Source organism: Schistocerca piceifrons, chromosome 4 (genome assembly GCF_021461385.2).
Source record: "Schistocerca piceifrons isolate TAMUIC-IGC-003096 chromosome 4, iqSchPice1.1, whole genome shotgun sequence".
Lineage (NCBI taxonomy): Eukaryota > Metazoa > Arthropoda > Insecta > Orthoptera > Acrididae > Schistocerca > Schistocerca piceifrons.
Genome location: NC_060141.1, coordinates 617,849,207 through 617,873,816, shown reverse-complemented (window position 1 = coordinate 617,873,816; position 24,610 = coordinate 617,849,207). Strand labels below are relative to the sequence as shown.

General features: G+C 37.9%; 1 protein-coding gene across 8 annotated transcripts in view; it reads right to left on the bottom strand.

Moving 5' to 3' along the window:
* The window catches only part of LOC124795677 (MKRN2 opposite strand protein), a 95,040-nt gene that overhangs the window by 58,360 nt on the left and 12,070 nt on the right, over positions 1–24,610 (bottom strand). For 3 of the 8 annotated variants that reach the window (XM_047259754.1, XM_047259749.1, XM_047259753.1), the window contains exon 3: positions 11,143–11,319. The exons of 2 other annotated variants lie outside the window; for them this stretch is intronic. The gene's annotated coding sequence lies outside the window, so the exon portion shown is untranslated. Of the gene's footprint in view, positions 1–1,256; positions 1,602–11,142; positions 11,320–24,610 lie in introns of all 8 variants that reach the window. 3 more of the 8 variants (XM_047259751.1, XM_047259752.1, XM_047259755.1) reach the window with 3 other exon arrangements.

The following is a 24,610-nucleotide window of genomic DNA, read 5'->3' as shown; positions in this document are numbered from 1 at the left end:
GCGTTACGGTGTCGTCTTGAACGTGGACAAGTGTGTTATTGGGCAGTCAGAGGTGACATTTCTTGGCCATAAGATTTCTGCTGAAGGCTCTCTTCCTCTGTCTGAGAAGGTGGACGCTATCTTGCAGCTACCCCGACCAACTACGATCAAAGAATTACGTCGTTTTTTGGGGATGCTCAATTTTTATCGACGACACCTTCCCCACGCTGCTGAGCTCCAAGAGCCTTCGACGGCGGCATTATCAGGCCCTAAAGTAAATAGCAAGTCTCTGATAAAGTGGACAGAGGACATGTGTTCTGCGTTCGAGGCAACAAAGAGGAGCATGGCCGACGCGGCGCTTCTCGCACACCCACGGCTCGACGCGCCGTTAGCAATTGTCGTAGACGCGAGCCAGACGGCGATTGGAGCCGCGTTACAACAATGGTCGGACAACGCATGGCAGCCACTGGCATATTATTCCCACAAGTTTTCGCCTGCACAGAGAAAATGGAGCACATATGACCGTGAGCTCCTGGCAGTATACCAAGCAGTGAAATATTTCCGCCCCCAAGTGGAAGTGCGAACTTTCACGATATATACAGACCACAAGCCACTCACGTTCACCTTCCGTCGGGATAGTGTCAACTGCTCCCCCCATCAATTTCATCACCTTGAGTTCGTGGCCCAGTTTACTACCGACATTAGATATATTTCTATGATCAACAACATTGTTGCGGATTGCCTATCACGGATCAGCTGTGTTTCCAGTACCATAGACTTTCCTGCACTGGCACAGGCACAGAAAGACGATGACCTCCTTGCCTATGTTAAAGATACGGCTTCCGCATTGCAACTAAAACTCGTTGACATTCCGCCTAGTATCGCAACGTTTCGTGTGGCCAGGCATGCAAAAAGACTGCCGCGAGTGGGTCCGATCTTGTCTTCAGTGCCAACGCTGCAAGATTAACCGCCATGTACGGGCACCGATCAGCGATTTTCCGGATACCACCGCCCACTTTGCCCACGTTCATTTGGATGTAGTCGGACCACTTCCACCTTCGAACGGGCAAAGATATCTGTTTACAATGATCAACCGTTTTACACATTGGCCGGAGGCAGTGCCGGTGGATAATATCACAGCAGACACATTAGCTTCCGCTTTTGCAATGTCTTGGTTGGCAAGATTTGGGTGCCCACTACATATTACCACTGACCGCGGACGGCAATTTGAATCAGAACTGTTCTTACAGCTGGCCAAGTTATGTGGTTACACTCACCATAAGACCACAAGTTATCACCCAGCAAGCAACGGAATGATCGAACGCTGCCACCGTTGTTTGAAGGCCGCACTGATGTGCCACGAAGAAACCTGGACAACTGCACTACCGGTGGTCTTGTTAGGCTTATGGACTACTTTCAAACCAGACCTGGGGTCGTCAGCGGCAGAACTGGTTTATGGAGAAACACTGCGCCTTCCTGGTGACTTTGTAGACGCTGACGCCACAGAGACAGTTGCTACTGGCCAGCCGGATTTCTTGCGACGCTTGAGGGACCACGTATCAAAGATTCGTCCTCTGAAGGCCACACGTCACGGCAAGCCGCCCACTTTCGTGCACCAGGACCTGGAACAATGTCGTCACGTCATGCTCTGCACTGAGGGCGTTAAACCGCCTCTACAAGCTCCTTATTCTGGTCCATATGAAGTGCTACGGCGCAGTGCCAACGCCATTGATATCCTAGTGAATGGCAAAACCACAACTGTTGCGTTGAATCGGGTTAAACCTGGGTATGTTTTTCCTGACACCCCACTAGCGGCACCTCGTTGTGGGCATCCACTTACTGCTGTTCCAGACTGACGCCACATCTCCGGCGCCGGCTCTTCAACATCCACCGCCCAACGCAGCACAACGTCCGCCTCCTGACGCTGTTCCTCCTCCTCCGACGAGGATGACCCGTTCTGGACGTCGGGTGCACTTTCCGGCGTGGTATCTCGACGCCGACGCTCCGCTTCCGCCCTGGGGGCTGATGTAGCGACGCTGCCGCGCGCTAATTAAAGCTCGCCAGTGTGTGTGTGTGTGTGTGTGTGTGTGTGTGTGTGTGTGTGTCAGTGCAGTGTTATGCGGTCGTAATTACTGTACACGACGTCAGTGTAGTTCCGCGCCCAGCCTCTAGAGGCGCTGTGTTTTCTAGCTTTTATATACGTTCTGTTTATTATTATTATTCCTTGTTTTTTTGAGTTAGTTAGTAGTTCGTGCCTCCTGGCTTGTGTGGACGAGTACTGTTTCTCTCCTAACTACAGAAGTTTTCCGAGGATTAAGGATCCTTCTGTAGAGGCCGGAAGCAAAATTTTGTAACTCCGATCGGTCCATACATGCCGGGCATCGTCAGATACGCGCTCGCAATAAAGTTATTGTTGCTCAACTGAAGGTCTTCATTCTTCTGAATCACGTTAAGCAAAGGCCGGACAGCCACCAGTTTAGCTGAACCCGACAGACTGATCTATTATTTCTCCAAGTTTGAAACACTGATTCTCTTGAATGTTTGGAGGAACATTTTAGACCATATAAATGTAAGAAGATTGATTCTGCAGTCAAACGGTATTTTCCTTAATACTGAAATGAAAAAAAATATTAGAGCTCTTATGGTTTTCATAGATAAGGATGTAAGAGCACTCTGGCCTGAAATCCTAAGGGACTAGTCTGTGAACCCGGCGGAAACTTTGAAAAAATTGTGTTTTCTAAACAACATATCTCAAAGAATAAGATTCATAAGCTCGTATAATGCTTACTATCTTTTAAGACATCTTTTGGGAACATTTTTATGAATGAACCACAGCTTCAGCTCTCACACTTGTTTTTTTGTTGCTAGTGAAATAAACCATGCTAATTGTTTATGTAAATCATAGGTACACATTACTCAAAATACAAAGTAACACGTTTATTTTTGTCCTTTAAGGACTTTACACTATTATCTTTAAAGCAGACTACTGAAAAGATGGTGCTGTCATAAATTGTGGTACAAAAAATTGTTAAGTATGATTATCAAAAATATTGGAAATGAATTCAGAGTTTTTCTTCATAAAAAGCATTTTAGTTTCAAATTTATGTCACAAGACTAGTCTACTCTTTAGTTAAGCATGTTTTAAGACAGTATACAAAATTTCAGCTCTCTATCTTTAACAGTTTTTGATCCAAAGTGTACAAGAACATGAAATAATTTAACTTCCGTGAAATTCAAGATAAAATTAAAACTTGCATGGCATTAATGCATCCCAGGTCCATATTCATCTTGTTTCCTGTGTTGTTCTTCCTCCCTTTTCTTTTTCACATTTCTTCTTCTTATTCTTGCTTCTTTGGTGGCTTACAACATTGATTTTGCTGCTTTGGATAGTCTCCTTTGGACAACGGCTATTAAAGCTCTCTGTGTACTTAGTTCACCAGGCACTCCTATAACTTCCACAACATTAGGCCTTGACACTGCAATATCATTGAAACATAGAACAGCATCTAGTACCCTATTTTCAAAGTATTTAATGCTACTAAAACAGTTTTTGTTATCCGTTCCCATATTCAATTGTTGAAACTTTCATTTGGATTTTTAGTCCTAATGTGTAAATGTTTCTCTAATAAACTTGTGTCACTAAAATCCATATATATAGGATTTATAACGTCCATTATAACAAATGGCAAAGAATGTTTATGGTTGTAGGTCACACCTTAAGTAACAGCCCTCTGGTAGCCACACCAAAAGTCACTGCCATGTGAGCAGAGTACATGACATGGGTTGTCATCTGTGGCGGACTTATGATAGAAGGTAGCCCATACTGCCTGTTTCATTCCCTCAAGGTGATTTTTATTTTGTCTTATGGCTTGTCTATAATAACACTGCAACTTGTCTATTTCTTCGTCTGTAAGCCAACCACGTCCAATAACACAGTTACCATCAGCTAATTTCTTTCCCTTCAAATTCATCTTTAAGTTCCTCAGCCTTGTACCAAACCTTTTCTGGACATGTCCAACACATTCCATTTTTTCAATTTTTGTGTCAGCATAAGGTTTGGATTCATAAACTTTTTGGTACCCTTTTGAGTCTCCATCTCCTAGGTAAGATACATATAGCACACCATATTTCTCCACTGACTTGTGAAATATCTTCACAACACCATCAGATTCCATCCCTCCACTATAGCCACTAAAATTAATCAAACATTTATGATTTTCATTTCCATTAGTACAGCCATGACAGTACTTGGTAATATACTCCACATCAATGACTTTATCACTGTCCAAGGAGGTAGCTGTCACAACACCATTTAGGGAACTATGATTTTTTGTTGCCAGGATGCAGCCAAGGCTGCAGACACACATGCGTTGCTGTCTTTCGTGTCTACACTTTCCTGAACAGCATTATTAAAACTATCATTTGCTACTTCTTCTGAAGTCCGTAGAATAATTTTATTATACCTGTCAAATCTTGTAGGGGGAGGTAAGCTTACATGAGCACAGAAAATTTGTGCACTTTTGTACCCTTTGCCTATACAACTCATAGCATAAGCAAGTTTGATGTTTGTGTTATACACTCTCTGTTTAGTTACACCACAAGTATAACCACACTCACAAAAATTACAAACAGATCTTAATTTCGATGCACAACCTATTCTAGCACGTATCTCCTCAAATACCTTTACACCACTATTGCCACATTCCTTAAACTGCAAAGCTTTATTTATTAGTTCAGATAGAGCAGAGTGTAACACAACCTGAACCAATAGTTGGCATGTCTATATTATCAGCATTAATACGGTCAAGCCCATTGTCCAAATATTTCAGTTTTAGCTTCAAAGCACTTGGAGTAGTTGAAGTAGATTCAAGTGTTGCATCACATTGCATTTCAGTATTAGCAGAGTTAATCTGTTAGGTGAACGTTAATCTGTTAGGTGAACTGGTCTCCATAAAATTTACATTGTTTAACACCGAAGTTCTTAATTCTTCCCATTGCTTTTAAGTGGAATATGAAACACACACACACAGTTACTTCGCTGTAAACAAAATATTCGCGCCAAAACAACAGCATACAATGACTAAACTCTCAGTATAAACGAAAGATAAGCAACTGTACAGCTTTCACAGGTTAACCAACTTAAGGGACTAAAAAGTCTAACAACAAAACAAATGAGAGCAAAACTTTATTTTTCACAGAGCTGACTGTGTGCCTTGGGGACATCGTGGTGGGTGCAACTACTTCTAAATTCCTTTAATTTTAGTACTTTTTGTGGTCCATTTTCCTGGAAGTAAATTCTTTCTCATTCAGAAAACTACAGAGAATTTTTTTGGATAAAAATTAAAAAATCAATTTTTTGACTGTTATTCACATACTAGTCCCTGTATACAGAGCTAAAAAAAAGGACAACTGAAATTGTGGCTGAGGCAGTGTTTTTTTTTTTTTAAAAAAAGAGGAAGATAAAGGAAAATTATCTTTGATGAATCTGATTGGAGTAGGAGTGAAGCATCTGGCACACTCCCAAATGAAATAGAAGAAAAACAGTCCCAAAAAGAGATTTTTGACATAATCATAGGCAACATTGTTTCTCAACTGGAGAAATCAGAAATATTTGTGCAACTTTTGAAGCTATTTTCAGAATAAATACTACTTTGAACGATACTGATACAATTAAGAAATTAATTAGAACCTATCCTGATGATGTGAATGATAATCTTATCAGAGAAATACAAATGTTTACATCAGTCAGTAAAGCTACTTTTCTGGATTTGAAAAACACAACAGAAAACAAAGGGCTTCCATTTCTTTTTGTAAATGAAATTGACAAGTTGAGGTTACAATCTTTGTTCTCTACAAGTGACTATTGCTTCACGTAAAAGAGGATTTAGTAAATTAGCATTAATCAAAAATCATTTAAGATCAACTTTAGGCCAAGAGAAACTAAATCATCTAGCACTGTTATCAATAGGGCACAAAATTGCTTTGAAATGAGCATACTATGTAGCAGATAACATCATCAGTTGCAAGAATAGGAGATTTAGTGTTTCATCTACAGTTGCCCAACATTGTTCAGCTGACACTGACAGTGTCAACCAGCTAAATATTAGGTCTGTTTCTTTTGGTAGCTGTTACTGTTGTTGTTATTTAACAATGGAAACTCCAGTTTGGAGCTTGGAATATCAACAATGTAGGAAAAGACAGATTGCTACTTACCATAAAGATGACACATTAACTTGCACACAGGCACAATTAAAAGCAATTTACACATAAGCTTAAGGCCATAGCCTCCTTGTTCTGACAAAGGCTGTGGCTGAAAGCTAATGTGAAAGTGTCTGTTATGTACCTTTCTGTAACTTAACATGTCATCTTTACAGTAAGTAGCAGTCTATCTTTTCCAACATTATTGCTGTTATTATTATTACTATTATTATTATTATTATTATTATTATTGTATGTACTAATATTTCTATCTGTTCAAATACAGTATATTCAGTTAATAAATTACTGACAGTTCACTGTCTAGGCAGCATTTATTTACTTCTCGTAAGTAAAATAAAAAACCAAAGAATCAATATTTGTGATAACTAAATCCTACAGCCTGAGAAGACTTGAGAAGTTTGTCTAGAAGCCCATGAAATCTACTGGTGGCCCTGCTTCCATAAACTTGAGAACCAGTTATTCAGCCACCGACAATTTAATTCAAAACTAGTGCTACCTATAATGAACATCACATTCCAAAATGAGTATCAATATAAAATGGATTATAATTTGTGGAGTTTGTACTTCCACCAGTTGACTACAATGATTCTGAAACTGATTACGAGTTGGCGCATAAAAAGAAAGCTTTAAAGATCATGTGCACGAATAAAGGATTTTTGTTTCTCACTTGTGAACAACAAATTCCACAGTCTCTGAGATATATGATAACAACAAGAAATTATTACTCAACTCTTAGGCAGCTGTTAAGTATACATTTTTTCAATTTATTACAACTCTGCTTGTGAAAATTCCTTCAGTAAGCTACATCAAGTAAGATTTTGGTGAAAATATTTACTCTAAATTGAGAATTGAGTAATAAAACATAATATTAGAAATAAAACAATCCTACAAATGAACAAGGTGCAGCCTACATCTTTACATACAGCAGATACAGACAGTAGTGCATGTAATGCAATCACTCCCTCATAGTGTTCAGAGAGGGTTTAGATTTACCACAATTTCCTCAACTGAGACTGCTGTTGACTGAAACAGAAAACGACAACTGACCCATACAGCCATTTAGCAGCTAGCTGAGATGTTTAATAAAATTTTCTTCACAAGCTTACAGTTTCAACTAAAAATTTCTACATAACCCACATATGCAAGATCCAGTCACAGATTTTTTAAAATAACAGCACATGGGGAATGTGGTAGCATCATCAGTCTATACAATGTTTTCACTCAACAAAACAAAACATAATCAGACAGGCACCAAGTTGCATACCCTACCTAATATTTTTCAGTTAAAACGTTATTGTTTGCAAACAGTATTTACCTGAAATTTGATTAAATCAACATTTTTGACTGTTCTATAAGTGTGAAGCATTATCAGATCCACACCTGAGTTAAGATAACAAATTACCACTGTCATAAACCCAAGTCTTGAATACATTTTTCATTCTAACAACAGCTGACTGGTGCTGTTTCGTCAACTTGGAATTGGGAGTAAATAAAGGAAGTGGAAGAGAATGCACCTTAAACTCAATAGTCAACTATAATATGGTGACAAAAATATGGTAGTATTATTTTGGAATGATTACATGTTTCCCTGGAATAATGGAAAATGTAACAATAACAGATAAGTAGTTATCAGATTTGAATACAGTTACTACAAAACGGTTACCTACTACTTACATATCTTGACTAAATAATGTAACATTTTAATTTCACAAGCTCCAATGGGACTAGTTATAAGCTTGACCGAGTTCCTTTAAGCAAAATTAAAAATACAGTCTCATCTATACCTTCAACCTGAATATAGCTTTATCTTTATTATTCCACAGGATCACCACCAGGGTTGTGCTGGCATGAAAATGCGTACACAGAACCCTTTCGTTAGTTTGTCTCCTACAGCAGACTAAAAATATGTTTCTAAAAACAGGGGAATGAGCAGCCATTTACCAACTGTGAGAAGTGGAATGCTGTGTATGACAGGTATATATTGAAGCAAAACTATATCTCTAGCAATTCATATTGGCAGATGTTTCTTCAGAGTTAAGGAAACGAGGAAACATTAGGAAATATTGTACATACCAATAATGAATGGAGAATACATAAAAATTGGCCACATGTGAATAGGACTTGCACTCTGAGTGTTTCGTACAAATTTAATTATGTATATAGATAATTCATCCATCCAGAATGTGCCTACCCACTCCTGAGAAAACAGTGTCTTAAGAGATGGACAGACTGAGAGCAAGATAACAAATTTGAACGAAAATTTTTTTTTTATCTGATATAATAACAAATTAACAATTTTTTATGTTTTCCTTTACTTTTATTGTGAAATCTTGCTTCCTGCCAAATTTCATGATTCTAGTTTAATCAGAAGTATCCCACAGGTTTTGATGAGTGACTCTGCGACTTTCAAAATATGTGACATAAAAAAATACCTAAATCTTTTAATTACCTGGTCTAAGAAACTTCGACTTTTTACACTGTCAAGGAACCATAGACTTTAATATGGGACATAAATTTCAACTTGATACGTCCACTCATTCCAGACAGAAAAAGTGGTCTTGTGACAGAAGGACAACAAAGTGATCCTATATGGGTTCTGTTTTTACCAACTGAGATAAGGAACCCTAAAAATGCAGCAATTGAGGGAGGCAAAACCGAATACAGTTGTCTCAAAACTGAACAGCGGAAAATCCAGGATGGAATGTAACAATATTACGAAAAAGAAAGTTGCTACTCACCATATAACGGAGATGTTGAGTTGCAGATAGGCACAACTTTGTTGGCTGAAAGCTTATACTGTGACAGTCTTTTTGTTGTGCCTATCTGCGGCTCAGCATCTCCGCTACATGGTGATTAGCAACTTTCCTTTTCATAATATTGTCTCAAAACCAAGACGGACAGAAAGCACGATAGAGCAGATCAGAAATAGTTAGAGGATAAATGCAAAGTTGTAGAAGTATGTATAACTTTGAGAAATATAGATGGTATCTATACGAATATTATAGGGGTCTTGGAGAAAGCTAATCATCTGTGTGAATATTAAAGAATTAAGGTTGGAAGGTGGAAGGAACTTATAGAAAGGCTCTACAAGAGAAATGAATTATTCAAGATAGCATTAAGAAGAAGAAAGAGGAAGTACATGATGAGATGGGAAATATATTACTGTGTGAAGAATCTGCACACCTATGTCAAAGAAAGACCCATGGAGAAGACAACATTACCTCAGAATTATTGGGTTCCTTGGGAGAACCAACCAGCATTGACAAAACTATTGCACCTGGAAAGCATAATACAGACATCAAAATAAATGTTGCACATTGCCAACACTTTAATACTGAACATTGTGATAAAGAGATACATTACAATATCAGTGCACTTGTTTGTTTATAATGTAATTCTATATGAAACGGTCCATATTTCTACTATAAGGTGCACTATGTGCAGTGTATGGCAAATGTGTCATCCGTATATGTTGCAGTACTTGTGCTGTGTGTTGTTATGAGAGTTTTGTTGCTTCAGGATGATTCTGTCAACAATAACATAGATCAGAGGTTTTGTATAATCTCTCTGATGAGCAGGGGATAAAACAGGTGGGTGTCACACAGAATGTCGCTCTAGAATTCGTAACAAGTTTTAGCGACAAGATCAGTTGAGGTTCGTCACAGAATAGGCAGGAAAACAACAGATGTGAAGCATCGATCTCTGCATACAACAGCAAGGAGAAACCCTCAACACAACGCCACATGTCTGTAGAAGCAGTTCCAAACAGCTACAGGATTGCAGCAGTCTAAACAAGCAAAATCAAACAGGCTCTGTGAGCAGGGGTTATATGCCAGAAGACCTCTTGAGGTTCCTTCTCTAAATGAAGTTCAGAGAAGGGCTTGTATCACACAAGCATGGAACCTTCTTTGTGAGCTAGGCAACAGTGGGACATAACATTCTTTTCTGATGAGATCCGTATTTGTCTCCACCCTGATAATACCAATATCCATGCGTGGAGGCAACGAGGGCAATGTTTAAACTGTATCCTATACTGCCGCCCTTATCAATGCAGTTCATTCATTTTTTGATATGGAATCGTGTATGGCCACAGGGCACCACTTGTGCCAATAAATGGGAGGATGACAGGTGTGAAGTATCGGAACAACATTCTTGCACACATTGTGGCTCCATTTAGTGAGCATACTGGAGCAGAATTCACACTGATGAGCAACGATGCACTCCACCAGTGCCACAATCTTGTAAACACCTTCCTAGTGGAGAACGGAACCAGTCAGATGGAATAGTCTCCATATTCTCCAGATCTTAGCTACATTCAGAATCCATAGGAGCTGAAACAAGCTGTTTGCAATCCATCATGCCCCACCAGAGATATTACAGGGCACCAGAGAGCCACGGTGGAGGGATGGGACAATATTCCACAGGCTTACAGTGAGTTTTGCTGTCTGAGCAGCAAAATAATTGATGAAATAATACAAAAATGATATAGAACACAGACTGGCAATGGCAAGAAAAGCATTTCTGAAACACAGGAATTTGACACCAATGAATATAAATTTAAATATTAGGGTGTCTTTTCTGAAGGGATTTGTCTAGATTGGTTGGTTGGTTTGTGGAAGGGGAAACAAACAGCGAGGTCATCATTCCCATCGGTTTAGGGAAGTATGCAGAAGGATGCTGGTCGTGTACTTCCAAAGGAACTGTCCCAGCATTTGCCTGAAGCGATTCAGAAGTTAACACTGGGGCCACAACAAATAAAGGAATCATTCATTTTTGCCAAAGGTAAGGAAATAATGTACCATAGTCTAATTTATGAAACAATTTAACAATAAGAGGGATTTTACAATGATTGCAATACACAGCACTAACAACAACTCCTGGTACAGTAAACCAACGTAGTAATCATTTTCAGTGTCAACTGAACCCATTCTGAAAGTTACTGACCATCTGTATGCTACTCTGTTCCATTCATTTCACGGTGATTCCACATCACTGCTTTCACTCATAACTTTTTTCGGTTGTAACACCTGGACATCCAAGTTATCATCAGCTCACTTCATTTTTCAGTATTTCTGCATTTCTTCACAAATATAAAGTCACTGTTGTAGCCACTTCTTGAAGCTGTAAGAGAAGAATGGAACCATGACCACAGTATTGCAAACAACAAAAGAACAATGGAATTTCTGTTACATGAAATAAGACAGTCAGACTATCCTGATTTAAGTATTTTTTGGTTCGCTCACACCGACATCATTTGAAGTGAATAGCAGAATTACTTTTTTTTCTATTAAGCAAGGGCATGACCAATTCTTTTTCCATCTGAAATATCAGTTACATCTCTTGACACAATAAACAAGAATTCTAACTTCCCTTTGATGTTTTCAAATTAGGAGAATATGGCAGCTCTTGACTAGTGATAGCAAGGCTGACATAATGATACATAAAAAAAAATATTTATTTGTAGTAGCTCCTGTAACAATCAAATCACAGCTACATGGCCAGGTGATAATTTACTACTACAGTATTCATGGGATATTGGTTAAAAAATAAAAAACCATAACATGTGACTTGTAGGTATATACTTAAGATTGACAGTCAAACAAAAAGGACTAAACTAGTGCAACGCGCAGTTACACTGAATGAGAAATGAGAGATCCATAGAAGTCTTTCATATTAAACTTTAAAATCTGTGATTTAACACTCACGTACTAAGTTCTCGGGTAGCCAGCAGACATAAGATTCCGAACAATGGTTAAGGATGTATTACCCAAATACAGATCACTTCCCTGTCTAGAGGTCAATGAGAGTATGTAGTTGTCTCTCATATACTTTATCTCTTCATCTTCTGCTTGTGCTGTTTGGATTTGTACCTGAATTACTATTGTCGGTGTTGGTTTGCTGTCAATACTGATGAGAACAACCTATCACTCAACTGTTCTTGAGAACAACCTATCACTCAACTGTTCACAGTAACCCACTCTCTGCCCTACTTCCTATTCATAATGAAATCTACTCTCATTATACCATTTCCTGCTGCTCCTGATATTACCCTATATTCGTCTGACCAGAAATCCTTGCCTTCTTTCCATTTCACTTCACTGGCCCCCAATATATCTAAATAGAGCTGTAGCAAACACCTTTTCAGATTTTCTACATCCCCTACCATGTTCACACTTCTGACATTCCACACCCCGACTCAGTGTGTTACCCTTTCGTTGGTTATTCAATCTTTTTCTCACGGTCAGCTCCCCCTCCCGGAGACATAAATGGGGGACCGGTAAGGAATCTTTTTCCAATAGAGATCGTCATGACACTTTTTCAATTACCAGCCACACGTCCCGTGGATACATATCACATGTCTTTAATGCAGTGATTTCCATAGTATTCTGCATTCTGTCATTGATCATTGCTGATTGTTCCATCTTTTAGGGGCAATTTCCCATACCAAGGCAAGAGTGTGCCCTGAGATTCCATCCACTCCTGCCGCGCTCTCTTTGACAAAGTTGTTGGCAGAACAAGAGCGACTTCTTATGCCGTAAGTCTTCGGCTGCCATTGCTGATGATTTTTATTCAAAATTTAAGTAGTAATGAGGTCTGAACCTGGGACCGGGACACATTTTGATTACTAGTCAAAGGTGCTACCCCTAAAGTATGGCAAACATTCTTTTTGTTTATGCTTATTATTAACATGCCACTTGGATTTATCTGCTTGAAATATTTCATTGGAATGGCTACAGTACTGAGTGGCGAGCTGTAGAGCACAATACCTGTTGAGATGTCCATGGTGCAACCAGCAGGAACGGCATGTTGGCAACACGCACAACGTAGAGGGTAGCCACAAAAATGAATTATAAGTAACTAAGGCCAGAGATGGTTTGTGGTTTTGAAGGCTAAGTGAAACTGCCAATCTGTGATTAATGTGTTCATGTTCATGAGTGCAGAAACACCAGATGAACAGTAGAGTATCAGTTTAAACAAAGGAGGAGCATGTAATGGATACTGACAAGTAGCAAGTGCACTCATAACCATTTGTCATGAAATCTCAAATCGCCTTTCATCGCAAAAATGAGATCTCCCCATCCCTGCCTACCTCTCGGCTAAGATCCTGCGAACGCTCTAGCCTTAAATTACACTATGTGATCAAAAGTATCTGGACACCTGGCTCAAAATGACTTACGAGTTCATGGCGCCCTCCATTAATAATGTTGGGATTCAATATGGTTAGCCTACCCTTAGCCTCGATGACAGCTTCCAATCTTGCAGGCATGTGTTTAATCATGCCCTGGAAGGTTTCCCGGGGAATGGCAGTCCATTCTTCACGGAGTGCTGCACTAAGGAGAAGTATCAATGTCTGTCGTTGAGTCCTGGCACCAAGTCAGGGTTCCAAAACATCCCAAAGGTGTTGTATAGGATTCATGTCAGGACTCTGTGCAGGCCAGTCCGTTAAAGTCATGTAAGCACCCCGCCACAGGCCGTGCATTATGAACAGGTGCTTGATCGTGTTGACAGATGCAATTGCCATCCCCGAATTGCTCTTCAACACTGGGAAGCAAGACTGTGCCTAAAACATCAATGTAGGTCTGTGCTGTGATAGTGCCATGCAAAACAACAAGGGGTGCATCCCCCTCCATGAAAAACACAACCACACCACAACACCACCGCCTCCGAATTTTACTGTTGGCACTAAACACGCTGGCAGATAATATTCACTGGGCATTCGCCATACCCACACCCTGCCATCGGATTGTGATTCGTCCCTCCACACAATGTTTTTCCACTGTTCAATTGTCCAATTTTTAAGCTCCTTACACCAAGCGAGGCTTTTTTGGCATTTACCAACGTGATGTGTGGCTTATGAGCAGCCTCTCGACCATGAAATCCGAGTTTTCTCACCTTCCGCCTAACTGTCATGGTATTTACAGTGGATCCTGATGCAGTTTGGAAGTCCTGTGTGATGGTCTGGATAGATGTCTGCCTATTACACATTAGGATCCTCTTCAACTGTCAGCGGTCTCTTTCAGTCATCAACGAGGTTGGTCCGTACGCTTTTGTGCTGTATGTGTCCCTTCACATTTCCACTTCACTATCACTCGGAAGCAGTGGAGGTAGGGATATTTAGAAGTGTGGAAATCTCGTGTACAGACATATGACACACGTGACAACAAATCATCTGACCATGTTCGAAGTCCATGAGTTCTACGGAGCTCCCCATTCTGCTCTCTCACAATGTCTAATGGTTACTGAGGTTGCTGATAGGGAGTACCTGGCAGTAGGTGGTAGCACAATGCACCTAATATGAAAAACGTATGTTTTTGGGGGTGTCCGGATACTTTTGATCACATAATGTATGTCTCAAAGTACATGTTTTTGGCAGTTAAATTTAATTCGCATGTTGCAAGAATGATCAAAATGCACCTGAAATAAAGAAAAGAAACTTGCATACAAAGAACTTGTTAGGAACTGAAAGTAACAAGAAACATTTCAGGCCCTTATTTCTCCTAATCGTTTATGAAACTCACGTTAGGTGATGACACTTACATTACTGTATCCTGGTGCACTCTGACAAGGCATTTACAAATTTAGTATGCTTCTAACATAATAGACAGAATTGCCAAAGATGCAAACAAATATCTTTAAAAATATCAAAAGATGAAAATCATATCTTGATTAATGGCATATCAAATGATAATAGGAAGATACAGAGAGCGAAGTTTCAGCCACTCTACTGATTCTCCTTCATTGTAAGCAGTGGAACATGAAAATCACATGGAGTGTGATACAATTTCCTTAGGCTCACGTACTTAAGCCCACAGAGCTATAGTCTGTAGAAGCCATGCCCCATAACCTCTGCTACATGAAGCTAACTGGCATTTTAAGGAGCAACCTTAAGTCTAGCAATTAACTATTGGAAAAACATCATACAATATCAACACTTCTAAAAAGTTTGACTATCATCATTCATATCTATGTGGAAAATTTTCTAAATGCTTGGTGATAATTTAAATTCTATAACATATTAGTGAAAAATCATTTTAATACTGCTCTTGGTATGGGCTTCCCTCAGAGCCTCTACCGACAAGTCACACATGAGGAATGCTGTGTCCCAATCAAATAGGAAATAATCTGTCATGACACTCTGTCACATGTCACTGTACTGAGATGTGAAGGATAGCTACCTCTACTCTTCAATGAGTAAATTTTGCCTCCTCCGTATTTGGAAGTTCATCTAACATAATTTCTTTATATCATTTTATTTTATTTGAGATGGTCTATTGGTTTGGAATAAGAAGCAATAATTGTGATTTGAAGTTTGTTCATGGAAGATAATGAAACTGGAAAATTACATCCACTCACTTTTTAAAAAAATTAACTTTCACTGCATATGATAGCCTAAAGGTTGATACATGGAAAAATTGTATGTATTTGAGTAATACTGTAGTGTCATGAATAATTGTTTCTGACACTAAGATATCTTTGACCTGAGAAGTGACAGGTAAATATCACCTCTAATTAATACATCATTATAACTGAAGTAAGATTTTATTAATACTGTATCACATTTCATGTAATTGACCCAATTACATTTTTCTTTCTCAATAGCGCACATGAACAACATGACAACAATATCTTCATAACTGTATGGACAAGGCAATCATGTTTAATATTTGTAACACAGCCCTTTCCACAAGGTCGGAGGATATCTCCACGTGCAGTATTCATCAGACCAGCAGTTCCTAACCTTTTTGAACTCATGAACCCCTTCTACAATGATCTGATTTGGCTGAACTGATGACTTTTAAAGATGCATACAGTTCACATGCATAAAATCTAATTACAAGTAATCTTAAATTAACTTAATCCTTAACGGTTAAAACCAAAAGTTACTCACGTTATGACTGAAAAGTTACACAACGTGTAGGCCCAATTGCAATAATAAACAAAAGTTTTCATTATAACTACTCATCCCTTCCTTGGAGTTTAGTGAAAAGGTGGTGCATCCTTTCAGTGGCACAGAGCTTAGAAGTAAGGAGCCACAGAAGTTCAATAAAGTTTCAAATCACTTTCAGCACAAAGTCTTCTTCTGTATTTATTTTTTAAATAGGGTTATGAAGAAAATGACTTTTCATACAAGTATGTGGATGAAAAGGTAATAAAGCCGTTATGGCTTTATTCACTAACATTGGGAACTCCTTTAAACTTAACCAATTTATAACTTTTCTATAACTGAAAACCAGTGGAAATTTCAAGAAGCTGCTCTTTTTAAATTATGCTTAATGTGGATTCTAAGATTGTAGGCTCTCAGAAGAGATTCCGAATCCAATTGTTATTATTGGAAATAGCAAGGAAATATTCTCTGAAAGTTTTTCCAAGACCCTTCCAATATTTTTTCACCATGTACTTGACATTTTCGTCCAAAGTAAGATGATTTCCCACCAGGAAGTCATGAAGCGTATCAAAGCACTCAGTTTGATTCCTATTAAAACACATTTCTCAAACATTAAGTTTTTTAATGAACGATTTGACGTAATCTTGCACAATATAAATGTTTATATTTGACCCCTAGAGAGATAAGTTTAAACTTTTAATTTTTGAGAAAATGTCTGCCAAATAATCTGTAGTCTGTAACCAGATTTCATCTTCCATGCACTTTGGCGAGTGAAAAAAAATATAAAGTTCATCTTTCAGCTCATGCAGTCTGAAAATAGTTCTACCTCAAGATAAACACTCAATTTCAGTATGAGACAATAAACACTCACAAATGCTTCCCATTTCCTCACAAAGCACTGTGAAGATGTAGTAATTTATTGGGCAAGCCTTAAAATTAGTTACTTGCACTGCATGCTTGTGTTTAGAAACACGAGCCTGCCCATGAATGCAGCAAAGTGTCCAAAAAGTGTTCAGCACTACTGATTTCACTTTGGCAACAAACCCAGCATAACACCCTGTTGTAGGTTTTGCACCATTCTCTCTTTTAAGGGTCTGCACAATAATAGTCTCTTTCTACAGATTCCCCATTAATATAATGGACGAAAAGTAACAAAAGGGCTAAATGGCAACATCAGTTGATTCGCAAAAGAGAGGACTAGCACGAACTGTTTCCAAAATTTCACTTTAAAACATAATTTGACATGTCTTTAATCCAGCATTTGATTGTATTGTCGGACAAATACCGTATTGACATTTTTTGTGGGAGATTCTCCAAGCACGCATTGTACTACATCGTTCATTCATGGCTAACTGTATTGATGGACAATGGTACCATACTGATTTTTTTTGGTGAAAGATTCTCCAAGAATGCATTGTACTACAGCATTTATACATGGCTGCACTAAATCTTCAGCTATTAAATAAGGTTTTGCAGTTTTAGCAGTTCTGTAGCTAATGCAATACAATGCATCAAGGGCATTCTTATTTTCACTTTTTGCAGCAGATACAAAAGTAGTTAAATCATTTTTCCACTTGTTATCTTTTAGTCTTTATGCGACTGGGTGTTTAGTTTCTAAATGAAATTTAAGTAGGGAAGGCTTCAGACCACTGTTAGCAAAAATGTCACCTATTTATGAAAATCCAAACCTAGCGCAATTATCATCATACTTTCTTTTCTTCACACACAGTTCACATTTGTCAGATTAACACACATCAGTAAAAGCTGAATAACCTGTTGACACAACACTATCTTGCGGTTTTGTTAAACTGTATTTCCCTTTCAAACTTCCACTTTTCAACGACTTATTCATTTTAATGTGAATGAGAATGATTCTGATACACTATAGACAACTTTCTCCATTCAACACAAGGAAAGATCACGTAGGCTATTGAAAATCAAAGGCCTGAGAGCCACATAACCATTCTCCAGTGCTGTCGTGTACTGTTGTTAGTATTGTTAGAACACAAAGAAGTTGGCAGACCGAATTTCCATTGTAGTGAAATCAAATGAATTCCTAACATTGATACAAAACTTTAAATCATAAATTCATGAGAAATACTAATTTATTGTGGAAATATCAGGATAAATTCCAGTTTATGAAAATGCCACAGAAACTGAGGGAACAGTAACAGGCCTAACCTCAAAACCAGCCATTATGGAAAAAGAGTTTATGTAAACCCCTTGAAATATTTTGCAAACTCCCTGGGGATTCGTGAACCACAGGTTGGGAAACAATACATTATACAATAAATTACAGGCTACTGGTAATTTTGTGATCTGTCAAAAACATTTGACTGTGTACATCACAACACCGTTTTAAATAAATCAGAATATTACGATGTAAAAAGAAATACTGCATAAGGGTACAAATCCTATATCTCTGCAAGGAAACAAAGTGTGTGAGGAAAGAGACATGTATGAAGCAAACAGGCATCATCCTGCCGGGAAGTAATTACATGTGGTGTCCCATAAGGTTACGTCTCAGGGCTCTTACATTTTCTTGTGCATATCAATTACCTTCTATTTGTAACATTACCTGGTGGCAACTTTGTTTTGTTAGCAGATGACTCAAACATTAGAATAATTAGCAAATAAAGTATAGCCTTAGAAAGATTGGTTAATGAAATTTTCATGGATATTAATAAATTTTCCCTAGACAATTCTTAGTCACTGAACTTTGAAAAAACACACTACATGCAGTTTAGAACTTGTAAAAGTATTCCCACCTACATCTGCCTTTAATATGGTGACAAGACAGCTTCACAATGAGTTAAACCATAACAAAAATGCTGACTTTGTGGGGTGTGTAAAGAGATATAAGAATACATTTAAAAAAGTCGTACAGGCAGCAAAAAATTTGGCTAACAACATGTATATTAGTAAACATGAAAATAAATCAAAGGCAATTTTGGGTGTCGTCAAATCTGAATTGGGAGTAAAGAAAAAGTGCCAAGAAAGTGTCCAAATTAAAATTAAAAATGATATAATTATAGATCCTTTTCAAATGTCAAACTGTTTCGACGATTTTTTCATAAATGTGGCAAAATCAGAATTAGATATCACAGCTCATCAGAGCAAGGTAGACGTCAACTTCATAAATATAACACAAAATGCAAGCCTTAAATCATTCAAAAGTCTTATGCCAAAAGATGTAGAAGATGCTATAACATCTTAAAAAATCAGTTGGGCATGATGAAATTCCAACCACTGTAGTCAAGGCTGTTTATAACATCAATTCTCAACCATTGGCTAAAATTATTAATCAGTCATTTGAGGAAGGATATTTGCCGGATGTATTAAAATATGCTGAAATATGACCATTGTTCAAGAAAGGCTCACCAGATGACATGGGAAATTACTGCTTTCTTTCCCTGCTGCCCGTTTTTGCTAAGGTGTTAGAAAGGACTGTTGCAAAACCTCTTGAAAACTTTCTTGCAGAAAATGATATTATAATTAAAAATCAATTTGGATTTCAAAAGGGCAAAAATACAATAAATCCTATCAGGGAATTCACTGGAAAGATAAGCTCTGCTTTAGACAAAGGTAAAAAGGTCAAAGGCATTTTTTGTGATTTGACCAAAGCTTTTGACAAAGTCAAGCATATGGGATCGTGGACAGGGCATTACAGTGGTTCAAATCTTATTTATCTGAAAGGAAATAATGTTATTCTAAATTCAAATGAAAAAAAAAAAATCATTCTTGGACTGGAAAAAGATTTGTACAGGGGTCCTGCAGGGCTCAATTTTAGGGCCTTATCTTTTTCTACTGCACACAAATGATTTACCTTTAAGCATTGATGTTCACTCTGGTTTATTCGCAGATGACACCTCGGTTTTAATTGAAAATGACAATTTAGAACAAATTCATGATACTGTGGCAAATATGATGGGAAACCTAGAATTATGATTTCAGCAAAATTGGATTAATACCCAGTGTCACAAAAACACAATTTATGCAGTTCAGTGCTAAAATATCATCAGCATCTCCAATAAAAACAGTTTACAGCGATCAGGAAATGACTGAAGCAAGTTATGTAAAATTTCTAGGTCCAAATCTAGACAAAAATTTAAACTGGAAGACACAAGAAAACTTCTTAGCAAGCAAAATGCAATGAATGTCTTATCTGGTTCCACCCTTATGGACACCAGGAAAATAGTCTACCATAGCTACATTGAAACTATAATTCGATACGGAATAATTTTCTACGAACAGCCCAAGATTACCTACACTCTAAAAGAGAATCATAAGAAACGTGTTTAGTCCAAAAAAAAAAAAAAAACATTATGTCACCCATTATTTAAAAAATTAAAAATACTAACCACTCCTTCTCTGTACATCTACAGAATTTTTATTTTCATATATAAAAATCAAAACTCACTTCACAATTTTCATTTCAACGCTAATAACAGTACTCGTCACAGAGTCAGTTTCAAACTTCCCTCTCATAATTTAAAACTTTACGCTCAAACACCACTGTACACGGGATTAAAAATTTACAATAAATTAAATAACACAAATCTGTTAAACATGGAGTTTGACCCACTAAAAAGATTGGTATTTAATACACTAGTGGAAAAATGTTACTATCCAATTGAAGGATTCATGCAGGACAGTTTGGCAATTTGAAAAGGAAAGAAACAACGAAGGTTATGTATTCTATAATAAATTATTAATATATTGTATAATTTGTATTGCAAGCTGCAAAATGACCATAAGTGTTATATATTTTGTTGTTAAATTGTTCATGTGAGGCACACAGTTCCAAAATCCACCTTATACTTTTTTGCAAATTTTTCAGGAAATGAAAAAAAACATTTCTTGCTCACCTTCAATAAAATAAATGTATTTATTCATGCTTATTGTACTGAGGTAGTTACATATATTGATATATCTGAAAGCTGCATACAATTCGTGACATGTAATGAAGATATTTACAAATTAAGATTGGATAAGACATGTTTTGGAACTCAACATTGGATAAGGAGGGTTTTGAAACTGTCATCATGGATAAGGATGGGTTTTGCAAACATAGATAAAACTTAATAATATCATTTTCATCATTAATTGGAATTATTATTGACATTATTTTATTATTTATGTTATTTGAAATCACAAAATATTTCAGACATTGTTGTATATAAAAATATGAAATGCCAATAATTAAACTCAACATCAATCACAATGTAACAAAATTTTCCAAAAATGACAAGTCAATGTTGCACAATACACATTACTTTCCTACATATTTTTAAAAGTGTAATAATGTGTATCCATAAAATAATCTAAGTTCTGATTTAACAGCAAGTCATTAATATTCTGAAGTCAGTGTCATATTCATTTTTCCCTTCATCTAGCTGTTCAGCAAAATGTTCATTCTCTGCATGTTCCTTTTTCATCAGGCTGCAATACAAGATGAGGTCCTCATTACTTTGCCAAATCATTTCGAGAACATTTTATCGATATCCTTTAATTTTTTGGGTTTTAGTTGCACACCTTTTGGTAGAGCACTTACAGTAATATTGTCAATTTTCTGATGTTTCCTCAAGAGAGGGCGGAAAACACCAATGTCACATCTATAACAAGGCTCACCTCTAACCAAAACTACAGACTTGCCTTTCTTGAAAATAATAATTTTACACTGGTGAAGTCAGAAATGCCATCGACTAGGAGGTTTATTTATTTGAGATACGCCATGTTTCCAGTTTTGTATGGGGAAATCACTTCCCAGCCTTAGAACAGCACCTCTTTCCTCAGACAGTTCAATATATTCTGCAGGATCCACAATGAAATTTATTTTCCGCACCTTCTTCTCTATTCCTCCAACTACACAGTCTGGAGGCAGGAAAGAATGTCCAACAACAGGAAATGTTGGAGGTACTTCCTGAATGTTTTGGAGATTCAAGCTGCAACCAATAATACAGCATTCCAACCATTGCAGAGTTCTTATTTCGGCCAGGGCATCCGTCTGCATACAGTTCAACAGTTGTAACCTCCCATAGATTAGGATGGTTCATGTGGTAAAGTGGAAACAATTTCATTGCATCCTTTGGGGCATTCATGTTCGAGCCAGTTAGAAATATTAACCATTTCTTTGTTCTGAGCAGATTTTGAGCCACCTCTGCAGATTGTCAGGTTATATGAATATAACAGCCTGGAGTAATATGCCGCTTGAGCTGTTAGCTTGGGTGAGACCATATTCTTCTGACGGTTGAAAGAAAATCTGATCACTGCTGACTCTTCTTTCTGTAACAGGGCTTTAAAAGCAGCTGCTTTGAGCTTATGCACACAAAATTGTGCAATTGCACATAACTGTTCTTTTGGTGGTAGATGGACTGACTTCATTTGCAGGGTGAGAAATTGACATTCAGAACATACATCAGTAACTGGTTGTCTTGAAACTAATATCATAATCAGTCAGAAGAAAAACAGTCAGAAATATATTCTTCAACTGACCTCAGAAACACCCATTTAGTCCCTCTCCCACCACCATGAAAACAACATCAACACACCGAACACTATAAACAACATGATGCTCCCCACTCTCAAGCTTCACATTACCAAACCGATATGCACTGATTTCTCAACACACACCCAGCCGCTCCCCCATGATGCTCTATACTTAACAAAATTCACTGTACACTTCATGCCAAAACAAATACCAATCCAACACACACCTACCACTCACACTAGTCTCATGCGTACACGACCAAAGTGGACAATAACAGCACCAACAGTAAGTCACCAACACAACATAACGTAAGGCCAACCTGGATTCCTCGAGCCAGGAACCTCTTCTAACATACCTCCAAATGTTATCTGGGTGCCACCTCCACATATAGAGGTTCCTGGTCCGAGAGAGTGGGACTCTAGGCTACTTCATAAACTCCCCAACACATTCAGTGAGCAAAACAAGTAAGTGTAGAAATTTTATATGTCCCCCTATGGCAGTACCATCTAAAGACCAAGTACTAATTATTACTGTGGGATCCATACCAACAAACAAAGGAAAAACACACGAAATTCAATTTAACAAATGAATAAATTGAAAATGATGAACTAATTGCTCAAAAACCAAAAAGATCGATAGCCCATAACTTCTGAAATTGAAATTTACTTACTAGAAAGTCAACAACTATCTCCAAAAAAGCACCGTACAACAATGAAAAACTCTAATGCAACACACTCAAAAACACTTCCAATAAAATCAGAATACCAATAGCACAACACACTTCATCAAAACAATCCAATGCCACTGTACCGTTACTATTAAACAAATTAGAAAAATAAACATCCAAAACTAGAGAGTGCCACTGTTTACTACAACACAACCTCTACAGTCCATTTGGTGGTAGTGGTAGCGGGGTGGTGGTGCTGGTTGGTAGTACTGGTGGTAGCAGTAATCATAATAGTAGCGGTGGTGGTGGTAGTAGTGGTAGTAGTAGTAGTAGTAGTAGTATTCATCCATAGACATATCTTGATATTCCAATTTAAGAATAACAAAAGCAAAAATAAAGTAATTCATATCTACAGACATTTGCAGTCTCTCTGGTCTAGCAAAACAAGAGAAAACCTAAATCAGGATGGCTTGATGAAGATTGGAGCCTCCACTCTCCCAAATACAAGGCCACTCTATTTAAAACAGTGTTAGCTCATTCAGTTTACCGCTAGTGTACACTACTGCTTTACAAATAACTTACTTAACAATGGACTTCTTGTTTCAACGATGGTACACACACTATCAGTTGAGTCAATAAAATCTCTCCCAATAGCCTGAGCCCATACCCTACTAAGTGTGTACTCTCCGTCTCTGTTAAAATATTCCTTCCATACTGTGTAGCAACTACAGGCACCATAGGGGAGCTGAAGAGACAAGAACTAAGACCAGTGTTCCGACCCACCTCCAAGATAAGAGATATGTTACACCCCGTTAAAGACAACATGGGTCTTCGAGTTCATGGCATGTATGGTGTCCTCTGTAAATGTGGGAGTATTCGTATAGATCAAACCATTCGCAATGTCACTGAGTGTTGTGCAGAGCATTTACATAACATCAAAGAAAGGGAACATTAGAAGTCAGCCGTGGTATAATATTATTAGAAAAAACAAAGAATTTTGGGTCAAACATCAACTCTGTTATCAAAGAAGTGGCCGAAATTAGAATAAACATCAACAATTTTCACAGAGACCAGGGGTGTATACTTAGTGGGGCATGAGGGCAGACTTTGCACATACTGGCTGCAATGACCATTCCATGCTGAATACACCTGTTCTTGTCTCATTACCGAAGTTAAGCAGATGAACAAAAGCAGGCATAGGCTTGAAGCTTGTGGCAAAAAGTTTTTGGTGCCAGCCGCTCGTGCCATGTGACATCACACAGTCCCATTGTGGGGCGGAGCCGTTGCTCGACTTGCCTTCTGCCCATGCATAAGTCCGGCCCTCTCTGGAGGGTTCCAGTTGCTGCCATAACATCTATATAAGCATAAC